The sequence below is a fragment of the Eurosta solidaginis genome, chromosome 2, assembly GCF_040869045.1.
Source record: "Eurosta solidaginis isolate ZX-2024a chromosome 2, ASM4086904v1, whole genome shotgun sequence".
NCBI classification, from domain to species: domain Eukaryota; kingdom Metazoa; phylum Arthropoda; class Insecta; order Diptera; family Tephritidae; genus Eurosta; species Eurosta solidaginis.
The window spans coordinates 79,887,875-79,905,041 of record NC_090320.1 but is presented as its reverse complement, the minus strand read 5'-3'; the positions used below and the strand labels follow the sequence as shown (position 1 = coordinate 79,905,041).

The window sequence follows — 17,167 nt, the reverse complement described above, 5'->3', positions numbered from 1 at the left end:
AAAATTAAAATAGTGGTAGAAGTTGGTCAAGAAATTCAAGAAAACCATAGCTGCACTTTATATTTGTACAAAATAATTCATATTTTATTTTAAAACAAATAAAGCACATTTCACGGAAACAACACTTTAAAAAACAAGTAAACAAAACAAACAAATTAATGTAAATTTGTATATATATAGCTTATGCCTATACGATACTTGCTTTTTTTCTGTAATTTGAGCTTGAAATACTGAGGAAACTTTACCGATACGTCTCATTAAAACAACAATTTTCCAATGTACCAGTATTTTTCTGCCCCATCGGCATGTTATCGTTGACTTAAAACTTTTTTATTTTCGTTCAAAATTATTCATTAATAACTGATGAAAATAGCGCAGGAAAATATTTGCGAGTAGATGACTAATACTTTATTTGATAAAAAAATTTATTTCTTGTATTGAATTTGTGCACAAATTTTCCAAAGTAAAAACCAAATTTTCGACAAAAAAAAATTGTCAGAAAAAACAAAAGAAAAATCTAGTGCCATAAGGGTGTTATTAAATACAAGGAACAAAATCACAAATTAAAATTTTTTATAAAATCTTATTAATTCAATTGGAGGCTGAAGTAAAGTCCGTCCGACACAATACTCTTTTACTTATTAATATTTGATTGGAAATGCTTGAAATTTTTAATCCATTACGCTTTGCGGTTTTTATGTCGTTCAATATAGAGAACGACCTTTCTGCGGCTGCATAACTTTGAGGTAATATTGCTAAGGAGCACATTTATTCACTCAAATTTTCAAACAAATTTTCTTCTAGAACACTCTTTTCATTTCCCAATTTTATCCATCCTTTAAGAATATCGTCGGAAAAAAATTTTTCTATTTTTTCCTTATCATATAACATCAACGATCGCCATTCGTTGTTAAGAATTTCCCTGGAAGTCTTGTGAAATGGAAAAGCTTTAAGTAAGGGAACAATCGTTGTCATTTGACTAGATTGAATATTTTTTGCATCAAAATATTCCAAAAGGCGTAATTTTTCTTCTTCGAAATTGCATCGTTTCATAATTTCCTTACAAAGGCAAATGTTGGTAGATTTTTTGGCTTTGGTGGTAGAAGTGTTAGAAAATGAAAATGTGCTAAAAAGTTGGTAGATCTACCAATAAAGTGGTAAAGTCCGTGCACTGACTCACATATACACACGCATATGGCTATGCGAGAGACTATAAACTACAAATTCACATGCATATATTTGAGATACTCACAAAAGAATGCAATCCTCGGTGGAAGTATTACTCACATACACACGCGCATATGGCTATGCGAGTGGCTATAAACGAGCTTCTGTAGTTTATAGCTGGTAAATTTTTAGCTGGTAACCAAGTAGAAGATTCTAGAAGAAGAAACGTCTAGACATTTGGGCAGAGATTACAAAAGCAGCAGAATCTCAGTATTCCGGTATCAGTTTGATTTAAGCACGCTATTGGTTGCGAAGTATAAGTGTTATTGTGAAGTACTCTACATTTTGCATTATTGAATATTGGAGTTATTTATTCAACAATTTAGCGATACGAACGTTAGTAGAAGGTTGCAAATAAGCGGAATTTCACTAACTTCGTTACAATATATATAATTTCTAATTGCTGTTTTTATGTACGGGTCCCTTTTTCGCTCTTATTTGGAATCCAAATCTATAAACAAAGTTTTGGTTGTAAAGATGGAGATACGGGCTATTAGCGAGCTTTGGGCAATTTTGGTCGTTATGCTTTTATTTAGCTATATTTTATTAAAATAGTTTGTTAAAAATAAACGATTGTGAGCACACAAAGAAATCTGTTTGTACTATGGCACTATTGTAAATATTTGCACTGCATTGCCGACCTTTGCTACCATACGCCAGCTGTAAGTTTTAATTGATTCATAGAACAGCTGATTTCTGTTGATATTTGATAAGATACTTTCCTCGTATTCCAATGGTACATGAACCAGATACGAATAGAGATTTAACATGCACATGCAACAACAAAGTAAATCCGTATCTGGTTTATGTACCATTTGAACACGAGGTTTTATACTGGTTGCGCAAGATCTCGTGCGCATCTAGCTCGGCTCGCATCGGCTCGTAATACAATATTGACCAATTAGTAACCACGCGTGACAATTTCGCTCATAATTTGATCGACATCCGCTGCCATCATTGTGATACAATTAGATATCTTCGCAAAAGCACAACTATAGGTACCATAGTCAAAAATCGATCGCCATACCAATCAAAGTACTATAACCATCTCGTCCTTAGTTATGTGCGAACAAATGCATGTGCGTATTTCAAATGCATTTAAAATTGAAAAACGAAATTTATGAAAATCAAAAATTGTATTTATTTATTTATTTTTTTTAACTTTACTTTCTCTGCCCAAGTTATATGTGCAGCAGCTTTGCATGCAGCGCTGCTAGTTTTCCAGCTGCTTGATTGTTTTGTTAACACATGCGCAGTTGTATTTACATGGCAGCGCTGTGCAGCGACTTTTGTCAAATTTTCAACAGTATTTTTCCAACTTTCTAAATATTGAGTTTGGTATCCGAAAATAAGTAAATTTTGAAATCCAAAAAATGTTTTGAATATGAATTTTTGATTTTAAATAATTAAAAAAAATTTAAATGACGCAAAAATACTTGTTTATTTGGCACTTTGTTTTCTATTTGTTCGTAGCTGTTTGGGTGTGAAAATACAATCCAACCTAATGTGGGTCGTTAAATTTATTGTGAATTGAAAAGAAACTACGTTCCGTTTGCTATCGCATGTTATAATCCCGTTTTGTTTATACGTTTGACATATCACGTAATTTTCTTTCGTATGGTTGCCGATCCGTGATCGTATGTTACGATTCAAGCCCAGTATGCTTAAACTCTAGCTGCGCAGCAATTCTGCACTTATGTTATGGGCTTTAGGTTGAAAAGTATGGTCAAAAAAATTCTAAATTTGTTGAGGTTACCGATTTAGGTGAACTCCTACCCAGCCTTAATACTGAAATTTCCTATCAAATTGCATTTATTACTGCTTGTTTGACTTTTATTCGTCAGCTTGCCAATTATACGGGTTTGTAATGTTGCCAGTGCTTTTCTTCTTTCTCGTACCTTCGGCATTTCTTGACGTAACCCAGCCAGCATTTTTTGAAAATTTTGATCAAAAATACTTAAATATCATACCCCAAAATGATTAAAAACGATCAAATTTAAAAGCATTTTCTGTTCGAAAATTAACGTATCGTCGGGAGAAAAATGTACCATAAATGTGATTATTCTTGAATAATCATTTATGATTCCTATTTCGAAACGCTTTTTAAACATATTTGATATCATTGTAAAATTGAGCTTTAATAATTTTAGAGTAATATTTGACTGCTTTTCACAGTCATTTTCTGATCATATTCGTGAATATATTTCAATGGTTTTGGTTGAGATTTTTGAATGCGATTATGATGCATTTATTCATCATATATCATTCAAAATAGGACACTACATAATAATCTTATTTCATCAGGGGAAGAAAGCATGCGAAAGGGAGCAATTCGAACCACAGCTAACTCGCAAACAAACTTGACCGATATACACCTGCGACTACAACATCCAACATCATAAAATTCAGACGATAATAATTTTAAAATACGGATATGATGCGGGATGTTGAAGCCGTATCCAGTTATGTCAAGATAGTTTCACTTACCTGGGGCTCAAATAGATCACAACCTTATTGTCCAATCATTATGTATTTTCTGGGAAGCTGAAGGGGAGAAATGGTTGGGGAAATCTTCGTTCACAAGCAGCATTACATTATTTTTGTCTTGAAAATATCTTTTGCATAAATAATAAAATTTTTATATATTTTTTCTTAGCTTCATGATTGAAAAAAAAAAATGTGTATGTGAAAAAAATAAAATTTTTAATGAAAAGTGAAATTTCAACAAGTATAAAATTCATTATTCAATGAACAAATATATTCATAAAAGATTCAGACAGCTGAATGAAAAATGATCATACATTTTTGATCACCTAAAGTAAACACATCTGATTCAAATATGATTCCAAAATGTGATTGAAAAACTATATTCAGTTTTTGATCATCAAAGGTAAGCATATTTGATTATTCTTTTTGTTAGTTTTTATGAAATATTAAAATTTAGTTATTAAAGGACTTCAAAAATGATTCCAAAAAGTGATCGAAAAATGCTTTTTAGTTTTTCATCATCAAAAGTATTCATATTTGATTATTTCTTTTGTTCAATTGTATGATAACTCATTATTTAGTCAGAAAGATTATTCAAATTTCATTGATATGTAGGGAAATTCAAAATTGAATCACCTAAATGCTGAGTGGGTAAGTTTTCAATGCATAATTAAGTAAAGGTCACCGTGGTGTGATGGTAGCGTGCTCCGCCTATCACACCGTATGCCCTGGGTTCAACTCCCGGGCAAAGCAACATCAAAATTTTAGAAATAAGATTTTTCAATTAGAAGAAAATTTTTCTAAGCGGGGTCGCCCCTCGGCAGTGTTTGGCAAGCACTCCGGGTGTATTTCTGCCATGAAAAGCCGTCAGTGAAAACTCATCTGCTTTGCAGATGCCGTTCGGAGTCGGCATAAAACATGTAGGTCCCGTCCGGCCAATTTGTAGGGAAAATCAAGAGGAGCACGACGCAAATTGGAAGAGAAGCTCGGCCTTAGATCTCTTCGGAGGTTATCGCGCCTTACATTTATTTTTTTTTTTTTAAGTAATGTACAAATTTAAGTTTGTTTTCACAACAAGTAATGTAGGAATTGTGAAACGTGAATTGATTTGGTCGTTTTTGGTACAGAAAAGCTACATATCCCCCGCGTTCCAATGGACAGTGATCCAGATCCCGTTAAAAATTTAACATGCAAATGAGCAACAATGTGATCCAATTTGTTGTTTCTATCACGATATGGATCACTGTCGATTGGAACGGGAGGATCGTTAGCTTAATTGACAAAGGCCTATACCAACAGACTTTTCGAAAGTGCGACGATTGCAGATTTTGGTATAATACAATAAAATACAATTTCGGTAAAAATTTGAAGGTAAATAAAAAATTTTATTTTTTTGCCTCTCCTCTTGTTTACTTATAAGATTACCTTAATTTCCGTACTTAACTCCTAATCGATAATTAAATTACTATATTTCCCGTATAAATTTTTCCTTTGAATAATCGGTAATTATGAACAAATATTAGAAATAGCGATTTTTTTATATACAAAGAACAACCGCTATGTTGTCACTAATAGGAAGCGCGAAATGAACGAGAAAGGTAAAAACTTGACGGCCGCAAGGATGTGATGTATGTATGTATGTATATACATACATATGTATGTACATACGTCATTTTCAGCGGCAGGTGGTATTATTAAGCACAAAAAATTTAATCGGTCAGTTGCACGTTCTTTGCTGTTGCTTGGATTTGAGTACCTCCAGGTGCCCTCCAGCGAAGGACCACAAAGGAGAATGTTAAAAATAATCAAGAATTCTACCTTCACGTTTGACACCAACTTGTTGTCCATATTGTGACTTTTTGATTTTAGTTGTTACCGTAATTTCTGTTCTTCATTTTTCATACAAATTAAAAAAGGGTGGAACAATTGAGTGTTTATAAAAAACTAGTATCCGTCGGATGAAAAGGTTTTGATACTTCCATAAGTATGACTTATGGAAAACTTTCTTAAAACTCAGTCTCTTTCTTTAAAGGATATCAAGATAACGGTTTAGCGACTTTGTTCCGGTTTCGAAGTAAGCACAATTTATGCCATGTAATGAAAAATAGTCCCTTAGACCACGTTTACACATGCACTAATCTACAATAAATCCTCAATAGATAATCTACGAGTATGGGACGTATGTAATCTCAGCCTAGGAAGGTTTTGGGGAGTGTTATCGATGTTGATGGTGCTATGCCGAATTCATATATGGTAACAAGCACCATTAAGGTGCTCGCCGACCATCTTTGTAACGATTTAGTATGAGCACATGAAACCTTCTAGGCCATCCCCTAGATCCATGAGGAATGGGCAAGGCGAAATAAACTTCAATTGTCAAGTCTGAAATTTCTTAATATTTATAAACGCAACATCTTGGTTGATTGTGGCGGTGTTACTGGAATGCATACGTTTGTGTTATACCCATCTATGTATATGAAAAATTTCATTGTGCCGCGGACTTAAGGTATCGTGTCCACCGTTTTGCTGAATGTATAAATTATATGTCAGTGAGAAGATATTTATCAAAGCCACGAAAACAAAACAGTCACTACCTCATAGAAAACATCGAGCAATAAGCTATGAGAAGCAGACTTGTTTTAATTTATCCTCTTTGGTTCCACCTTCTTCGTTATTACCAATACATTTCGCAAAATCTAACTAAACACGTTTTTCCCGAAACGCTTCCCATTTTCTTCATAGAAGTAGATAACCACTCAGCATTTAGGTGATTCAATTTTGAATTTCCCTACATATCAATACAATTTGATTACTCTTTCTGGCTAAATAATGAGTTATCATACAATTGAACAAAAGAAATAATCAAATATGAATACTTTTGATGATGAGAAACTAAAAAGCATTTTTCGATCACTTTTTGTAATCATTTTTGAAGTCCTTTAATGACTAAATTTTAATATTTCATAAAAACCAACAAAAAGAATAATCAAATATGCTTACCTTTGATGATCAAAAACTGAATATAGTTTTTCAATCACATTTTGGAATCATATTTGAATCAAATGTGTTTACTTTAGGTGATCAAAAATTTATAATCATTTTTCATTCAGCTTTCTGAATCTTTTATGAATATATTGGTTGACTGAATAATGAACTTTATACTTGTTGAAATTTTACTTTTCATTAAAAATTTTATTTTTTTCACATACACATATTTTTTCAATCGTGAAGCTAAGAAAAAATATATAAAAATTTTATTATTTATGCAAAAGATATTCTTCAAGACAAAAATAATGTAATGCTCCTCGTGAACGAAGATTTCCCCAACCATTTCTCCCCTTCAGCTTCCCAGAAAATACATAATGATTGGCCAATACATAGGTTGTGAGCTATTTGAACCCCAGGTAAGTGAAACTATCTTGACATATCTGGATACGGCTTCAACATCCCGTATCGTATCCGTATTTTAAGATGCAGAGGATAATGGTAATGTTGGATGTTGTAGTCGCAGGTGTATATCGGTAAAGTTTGTTTGCGAGTTAGCTGTGGTTTGAATAGCTCACTTTCGCATGCTTTCTTCCCCTGATGAAATAAGATTATTATGTAGTATCATATCAAAAATGATTAAAAAATCTCAACCAAAACGATTGAAATATATTATAATATGATCAGAAAATGACTGTGAAAAGCAGTCAAATATTACTCTAAAACTATTAAAGCTCAATTTTACAATGATATCAAATATGAATAAAAAGCGTTTCGAAATAGGAATCATAAATGATTATTCAATAATAATCACATTTATGGTACATTTTTCTCCCGACGATACAGTTATTTTCGAACAGAAAATGCTTTTTCATTTGAACGTTTTTAATCATCTTGGGGTATGATATTTAAATATTTTTTGATCAAAACTTTCAAAAAATGCTGGCTGGGTATAGAAAAGATAACAAAGTAGTCTTACACTATAAGGAATCGGTTTTATAAATCGATTAAAAATACTCAAAAATTTGTTTATTATATACATATTCAGCAAATAATACATAATTAGAATAATTGTCCGGTTATAATCGACTTGTGCAATATCTATTAGTCATTTATAGGGTTGTACGTAGTTTGCAACCCATGGAGTGGATGAGCTTTTATAGTACAACAAATATAACAATTGCTGAGGATGAAACATTTTTGTTTTGTCCTGAATAATAGGCACAGATACAAATTCACACTTTGCATATAAAAAAAAAAAAAATCATAGCCATCCCATATGTCCCCACATATATTTAAATTAAATTCATATTATAGTGCCTGAATTTCGCATGAAAGTGCAAAGAAAAAGCACTTCCATATGAAGCCAAGGCACTTTGGTATGATATTCAAATTTACACTAACAAATATTGTAGCCCTGGAAAAGATTTTAATTCAAAATTTATTTATTAAGAGGACCATCAAAATTCTTTGAATATTTAAAATTATTATTATTATTTTTTTTTTTTTCAATTTAAAAAAGTTTCAGAGTAGATATAATTTTGTACATGTATGTACTGTGATTTGAACTTCAATATAAAAATATTTGAACAGGGGCTGGATTCACTAACTATGAGTTTTAAAGTTGTTATATGTTTTTTTATAGTGTAAACTGGAAAATGTTTAAACTTTAAAATTCTGATTCTGCAAAGCAAAACTGTGAATAAGAAAACGCTGATTACAACTTGGTGAGTTTTCTTGACTGAGTTTTCTTGACACACTGGTAGTGGAAGGAAGATAAATTTAAACAAGTCTGCTGCTCATAGCTAATTGCTCGATGTTTCCTATGAGGTAGTCGTTGTTTTTGTTTTGGCGTCAACTCGATACTTTGGCAACAACAAAGCAACCAATTCATGTCGAATGTTTTCTGAAAAAAGTTTCGGCTAACTGCATCATATGTATGTGTTTATGCGTTGTAGTATATTTGCATAGTTGTGATTTTGGAAAGAGAACTAATTAATTAATTTGATGCAATCATTAAATTAATCACAAATAAAATAAAAAAAAAATTAATAAATATAAAATTAATCACAAATACGCCAAATGTATAAATTCGTTTTTATAAATGCATCTAAAAAACCCTTGACTACCTTGAGTAAAATATCAAGGAATTTGCCAAAGTATCGAGTGACTAGGTATATTAAAATTTCATTGTGCCGCGGCCTTTAGCCTCCGCTTTATCCATAATTTCAGTCATTTATGGGCGAGTCACAATCAACTTTTTAATAAAATGCGTTCAACGCAATCTTGTGCGAACCACTGCTATATACATTCTCACTATACAAGAAAAATATTTGCTAACATATTTTGTCTCCTATTCAAAATGCAGTGGGAAGAATAATCTCGCTTGCGAAGTGTGAAAGCACTCATAGCCAAAATCCTTTTTTATGCTTTGATCGCAACGAAAGTCGGAAGATGGCTACTTTTTATTGTTAGATGACGCTAGTATCTCTCGATGTCAGATAGCGCTAGTGTTGCTCGATATGCCGTTCTCCATAAAAATACGTGGAACCTACTCATCATGCAAAAAACTGCGTTGAACGCACCTATGTATATGTAAAAGTTGACTGGCCCGGTCATTATGTCTTGCTTTGGTTTCCAGTTGGTACTTATACATGTAGGTATGTATGTATCTACATACATTCAAATATATATTTGAAGGATTAATCCGGTGTCTTTAAAGGTTAGTGCGCAGATGCAAGTACGTTTATACATAAGTAAAAGACAAAAACCCCAGATGCAGCTGCAAAAGATGGGCACCGAAAGTAGCAAAAAATTTCCGTATACTTTTAAGTTCAACGACAGATTGTGTCCCGCAAAAAAGAAAGGCGAAAAGCGAAGTATGCTGTATAATTTTATATAAAATGAAATGAACGGTAGTAGAAAAGATCTTTGTTTTTTCTCTCCCTCATTCACCAAAAAATGTTGTTAGCGACTATAAGAAATTATCTTCCGGCTTAGAAGAAAGGGATGTATACTCAAAATGAGCGTTCTTACAAGGCACTGGCTTATGTCATCACATGCTCATAAAATGTAGGAAGTGCGGGTTGAGCTCAGTCTCTGTTCGTGTCCTGCGCTCGATCTATTAAGACTCGAGGTTTTTATGACATCCCGGACAGAACATACGGCTCACTTTTGCCAAGGACCTGGGTCTGTCAAAACGAAAAGTTCTCTCATGGCGAATTTGTCCTTGTCAATTCTGTGAAATAAGTCACAGCTTAACCCAACCTACAATCGCAAAGCGTGACCTTCATTGCTTTATTTTCATTGATTTAAAATCTACTTTTAAATAAGCACCTACTAATTGTTTTAACGAGTCAAGTTAGCAAAAGAAGTAATACAGTTTTTAGTTACTTTATTCATAAATATTTCAGACTGAATTTTATAAGAATCAAATCACAATAAAAGCGGTGCTAGATAAAACGTAAGTGCGAGCACAAACAACTCGGCGACAGGCGGAAGGTTTTAAGTCCGGGAGACACTCATGTAACAACGAAAACGGCGACCTTGTAACCAATGTCCAAATAGTACTTAGATTATGTTTGGAACACTTCTCTGCTCTCTTAACTGGAGACAGCGATATACCGCCCAGGGATGATGAGCCTGATCTCGCAATCGATGATGATGGAATAAGCGTACACAGCCCGATTATAAGGAAGTGGAATAACAATAACCAGATTAAAAGACAACAAGGCAGCGGGCTCTGATGGATTGCCAGGGGAGCTATATAAAGACGATGGCGAAGAGTTGGTAGGGTACATGTATCAACTTCTTCGCAAAATATGGTCGAACGAATACATGCGTGACGATTAGAATCCAATTGAAGGGATATCCTGCAGACTGCGCCAACTATCGCGAAATCAGCCTTCTTAATATCTCATATAAGGTTCTACCAAGTTTGCTGTGCGAAATATCTAAGCCCACCGCGAATCGGCTGATTGGGCCTTATCAGTGCGGCTTCAGACCTGTTAAATCTATCATCGGCCAGATTTTCACTTTGCACCCAATCTTGTGAAAAACCCGCAAAAAACGAATTGACACGCATGACTTCTTAGTCGATTTTAAAGCCGCCTCAAACAGCACGAAAAGAAGTTGTCTATATACAAACATTTAGTGCGTAAAAAACGACCACCACCATAATACGCATTTACGGGCGTTTGTCAGGTCGAAACTGGGAGCGGTTACATTTGGTAAATTTTTAATAATAAGCAAAAGATTCATATACCAATATTTGCATAACAAACAAATATTCACAAAACTACTCACAAAGCTGCAAAAGTTCACCGCAAATTAATTCTGTATACTTAAAAGAAGTGAATAACAAGACCTTACTATTAAAACCTTGTTAGCAAATCTTGACTGTAAGTGAAGCGGGAAAAATCGAAGTGGGTTTTCTTCAAGTCAAGCTGTTCTCCGAAATCTTACAAGTGGAAATGAGAGAAAACATCACAAATATTGGGAGAGCATGCTCCTTTTGCGGAGGTGCCCGACCTACTCACAAAATTAATCAATCTGCCGAATTGATCCTAACCAGGGTTAGAGTGAAGTGTGTTAATTTTGAAACTTATCAACTAATTCTTACTGGGAAACAGCTTGAAGTTGACTGCTACACACATCTAAACGTCTGAAAAAATGCCAATTTCATGCGTTCGAACGCGTTTTCGGAATTAACTTCGAATTTTCTGCGTTTACGCGTGAGACCTTTTTCTAAGAACTCATTCAAATCGATGATTTTACAAAAATAAAGCTATCGATGGCGCCTTAAATTTGTTTTCAAAGTTGGAGTCGCCACCGATGTTAAATACACCTTCCTATTTGGTTATTTCTTATAGATATATGTATCTTATAATCTAATCTAATTCTAATATATATTATAAATGGGATGTTTGGGTGTCCAGACGTTTGTCTTTGTGCCTCAATTACGCAAGAACGGCTGGACGGATTTGGAACACACATATAGCCAATAGTCTAGAAGGATCTATATATATTTTCTCAAATTGGGGAGGTCCCCGCCCCCTAGGAACAGTTATAATTAAATTATTATATTTTTTCGTCTTTGTGACTGAATCACGCCAGAACTGCTACACGGATTTTGATGAAATTTGGGACACAGACAATAAATAGTCTACTAGCGAAATTTTTTTCGAACATGGAAAGGGGGATGGGGGTCCCACGACCCCTTCGAAAAACTACTTTTTAATAATTTTTACATATTATAACTTTACCTTTATCGACCTTCACCAATATTACAAACTCAATACGTCAAATAAGTCGAGGGCTTACAAAATGAGCAGTGACACCCTCCGCCCCCCCCCCCCCTCCCTCCATCTCTCCTCCTCTGGTGTAAAATCTATAAATTGTTATAACTCAATATAAATGTTCTCCTAAATGTATAATTTTTGGTATCTGGCTCATACAGATCGAGATCTAAACAATTTGGAAAACCGATCGGTGGTGCTCTCCGTCTCCTTCCGCTATCCGCCCTCCTTCAATTGTTTTTATTAGCACGCTTTTATTAGCTTTACCTGTATGTTTCTTTGTAACTTTTCATTCGCCCAACGCGCCTGCTGCCTTTTTAACATGGTTTTATAATTAGCTTCACCTTATTTGTAATCCCGTTAGGGTCATATCGAGACCCTTCCGGTATCATTTCTGGATGGTTTTCGGGATCCGTCCGGGGTCATTTCAGGACTTTTTCGGGACTATTTCGGGATCATTTTGGGACCCTTCCGTGATAATTTCTGTATAGTTTTCTGGATACGTTCTGGATCCCGTCGGGGTTATTTTCGGGACTATTCCGGGACCATTTCGGGACTATTCCGGGATCATTTCGGGACTATTTTGCGATCATTAGGGGACCCTTCCGGCATCATTTCTAGATGGGATTCGGGATCCGTTCGGCATCCCGTCGGGGTATTTTCGGGATCATTTGCGTACCTTTGAGAGATAAATTCTTGATGGTTTCCGGGATCATTACGGGACTTTTTCGGGGTAATTTTTGGTCCCTTGCGGCATCATTTCTGGATGGTTTTCGGGATCCGTCCGGCATCCCGTCGCGGCCATTTCGGGACTATTTAGGGATCATTTGGGGTATCTTCCGCCATCATTTCTGGATGGTTTTCGCGATCCGCCCGGGATCCCGTCGGGGTCATTTCGGAACTTTTTCTTGACTAATACGGGATACCGAAAGGGCCCCACGGCATTATTTCAGGATGGTTTTCGGGATCCATCCGGAATCCCGTCAGGGTCATTTCGGCACTATTAGGGGATCATTTGAGGACCTCTCCGGCATCATTTCTGGATAGTTTACGGGATCCGTCCGGGATCCCGACTGGGTCATTTCGGGACTATTTCGGGATCATTTGGGGTACCTACCGGCATCATTTCTGAATGGTTTTCGGGATCCGTCCCGGGTCCCGTCAGGGCCATTTCGGGATTATTTGGGGATCATTTGAGGACCTCTCCGGCATCATTTCTGGACAGCTTTCGGGATCCGTCCGGGATCCCGTCGGGGTCTTTTGAGGACCTTTTCGGGATCATTTGGGGTCCCTTCCGGCATAATTTCTGGATGGTTTTCGGGATTCTACTGAGATCCCGTCGGGGTCATTTCGGGACTTTTTCTCGACTAATACGGGATCATTAGGGGACCCTTTCGGTATAATTCTGGATGGTTTTCGGGATCCGTTCGGGATCCCGTCAGGGTCATTTCGGGACTATTAGGGGATTATTTGGTGTACTTTCCGGCATCATTCTTGATGGATTCTGGATAGTTTTCAGGATCCGTCCGGGATCCCGACGGGGTCATGTCGGGACCCTTTCGGCATCATTTCTAGATGGTTTTTGGGATCTGTACGGGAACCCATCGGGGTAATTTCGGAACTTTTTCGGGAATATTTCGGGATCATTTGGAAATCCTTTAGGGGTCATTTCATGACTTTTTCTGTATTATTTCGGGATCATTTGGGGACCTTTCCGGCATCATTTCTTGATGGTTTGCCGGGTCCATCAGGGTCATTTCGGGACCATTTTGGGATCATTTGGGAACCCTTCCGAGATCATTTCTGGATCCGTCCCTGATGCCGTAAGAGATATTTTTGTTACTTTTTCGGGATGGTTTTGGGACCCTTCCGGGATCATTTCTGTATGGTTTTCGCGATCCGTCGTGGATCCCCTCAGGGTCATTTCGGAACTTTTCCGGGACTATTTCGGGATCATTTTGGTACCCTTCGGGATCATTTCTGTGTGGTTCTCTGGATAAATCTAGAATTGTGTTGTCATTTCGGGTTTTTTGGGACTATTCCGGGTACTTTTGGAGACCCTTACGGGGCATTTCCGGACGGTTTTCGGGATCCGTCCGCCATATCGTCGGGGTCATTTCGTGGCTTTTTCTGGATAATTTCGGGATCATTTGGGGATCCTATCAGGTTATCAGCACATTTAGATCTTTTTTTTACTCAATTACAAAAATAAAATGCATTACACCGAAAAATTTTTTTAAACAGATAACTTGATAAGCAGGCTAACGTGAATATCCCATATAATTCATTTTCTTCTTGCGGACGGGGCCGCGGGTAAAGGCTAGTAAGAAATAATGTAAACCTATAACCGAGACACAATGAAGCTTTTCATATAGATGCGTTCTACACAATTTTATGCATTCCAGTAACATCGGCACAACCACGCAAGATGTTGCCTTTGTAAATATGAAGAAACTTCAGACTTGGCAATTGGGTGTTGGCTACTTTTTCATGTCAGATGGCGCTAGTGTCGCTCGATTTGCGTTCTCCATAAAAATACGTGCAATCTACTCAAAATGCATAAGATTGAGTTAAACACATCTATAAGAAAAACTGCTTATGCGACGGTGTTCCTAACTTTGAGTGGCCCATCAACCTTAAGCATAAGGCTGCCGGCCAAATGGCGAGTTAAAGCGTCCGTTTGATGGCATATGTATGTATGTACTCAATGTTGGGTACCTATAATATTCATATACATATGTACATATATGTATGTTGTACAGACTTGCTACTACAAGCAGCGTTGACAGATTGACGACGCCATCGTCATTTTGACGATTTTCAACTAGAATGACGCTTGGACGATTTTTGTAATGAAAAATGACGATTTAAGCCTGCCTTCTATGTAAGATTTATTTTAAATGTTCAAACATCAAGAAATTACATATATTTAAAATTTAGATACAAGCTTTACTGAACATTGTATACCTTATACTAAAAATATGCTAACTTTTGCTGCAGACTAGAGATATACGACGCCGATAAACGCCGCCGCCGATTTTGGTCGTTTTTCGCACGCCGCCGCCGCGGCGCGTCGGCGCGGCGTCCGGCGCGTTACTATATTTTCTACTCGTTTAACACTGTTTAGGCCATTTATTGTTCATGTCGAAAATTAATCTGATATGGTCGAAAGTGGTATAAACGGATGCGCATCACTGCCAGTTATAAGATACTAATTGCGAAACTTAACTCTTTATAACTATTCAAAAGTTATTTAAAATAACAGGCGCTTTCGATGTCAGCTTAACACGGACTTTGCATCACCCAATTCAGCCAGTTATTAAAACAAAACACTACAAGGAAAGTTATATAATAAATTTATATGCTAACTTTACATTTTTGAAAAAATTAATAATGAAGAATTAATTCAAATAAAATGACCCAAGGCGAACATGTTTTTAAATTGTCCACAAGAATAAGCGAAATAAGTGACACAAAATCCTTTAGCAGGTTCTAGGGGCATAAACACTCCTTTGAAATTATTCTTACCTCATACTTAAGTTGAGGATATATGTACTTATGAGAAGGATTTGAAAAATCATTAGTCTTGCATTCAAACATCTGTTATTTATTTGCGAAACTATACAATAGCGTCTGAAATGTTAATTTTGATTTTCACACTTCATCCTTCAACACCCAAGTCTCCCGGTTTGACATTTCCTAAAGTTGGAGGCCCTATCCAAAACTAGTCCCTTGGAGTGAATCGCATTGATTATAGCCTATCAACCAAGTTTAAATATCACCTACACGTTACGGTTCCTTTTACAAATATCAATACGTAGGCACATATATCTACCAGGTGAGGCTTTGTCCTTCGCAAGTACACTCAAAGTGGTGAAGCAAAAGCTTTCCCAAGACAGTGGAACTAATGACCGTGTGTGATACTACCCTAACGTAGTGGACAGTCGAACTTGTCTGAAAACTGAAGCTACGCGGTCATCCATAATGAGCTCCTATATCGTAAGGCCGGAAAACAGTAGTTAACAACTTTCAACTTAAAATCCGTCGACTTTTATTCTAAATTTGATATAACGAAGACTATTGAAGTCAATGTTGTGAACACAAACGTCTGCAATCTTTGGTCTACATTTTAAAAATTTTATCCAGGGTCCTTGTAATACGATTATACGATTTTCACCCATTCCGCAATGACATACACTTAGACGAGGGCGGCATCCTTGGCCGAATAGTCACTCCCTAACGTTTCAAGGTCCTTCTTTGGTGTAGCTCGGAAGCATAGCTCGACAAAAGCATCCGTTGGAAAGTCTTCGGAGCTACGCCTAGAGCTTCTAGGAAAGTGACGTCGACGAAGGTATGAGTTCGAAGCCGCAGTGCTATAGCTTCTGTGCTGGCATATGGTGTGAGGCTCAGGAGGCGTGGTAGCGACTGGTGGTAGGGATCCCTACTGTTCGCACATCGGGAATTATAGCTCTTAAAAACAGCCGAAAAAACTGGAGGCACCCTGTGCCACGAGAGTCATGAGTATTAATAGACCATTAGTAGCAACCCTAAGTCGCCTTTATGCGTGACCGCCAAGGAGCGACAAATGATTTAAAGAAATTGTGTTCGCAACGATTATTAGGAGTTAACCCTAGGTGAAACTACTACGCTTTGCACGAGATATACAGGCAAAAGTGTGACTATTTTATGTATCTCTATTTCTTTTCAGCAGACGCAGCAGTACCAATTCCATAGACCGGGGTTAGGTTCAAAGCCCCTCTAGAGCAAGCGAACGAGGGACAATCCCTTCGCAAGGAGCTACTCCTGAAAATTTTTGAACGGTCTTTTGATGCAAAAACCCCGCATCTTTCCGAAATGGCCAACACGTTGATGTCCTTAAATACATATAAACAAAACCCTTCCTAAATATTATTTATCTAAATAGAAAAATCAAGATTTTAAAGTAAGAACACCGGCGTACGCCGGCGCGCCGCCTACGCCGCCGCCGCCGGTATATAATAGAGCTTACCCGCCGATAAAGTGATCGGCGTAAACCTCTACTGCAGACGGAGCCAATAACATGACCGGTTCGAAACATTCGGTCGCCCGAATTTTTGAAAAAGAAATTCCTAACTTAATTATTTTTAAATGTATATGTCATTATTTGGCGCTTTGCTCTTCGTATGCCTGCT

The 17,167-nt window shown here is 36.5% G+C and overlaps 1 protein-coding gene across 3 annotated transcripts in view; it reads right to left on the bottom strand.

The window, feature by feature from the left end:
• bib (big brain) overlaps positions 1-17,167 on the bottom strand; it is a 185,601-nt gene that overhangs the window by 74,830 nt on the left and 93,604 nt on the right. The window lies entirely within an intron of this gene.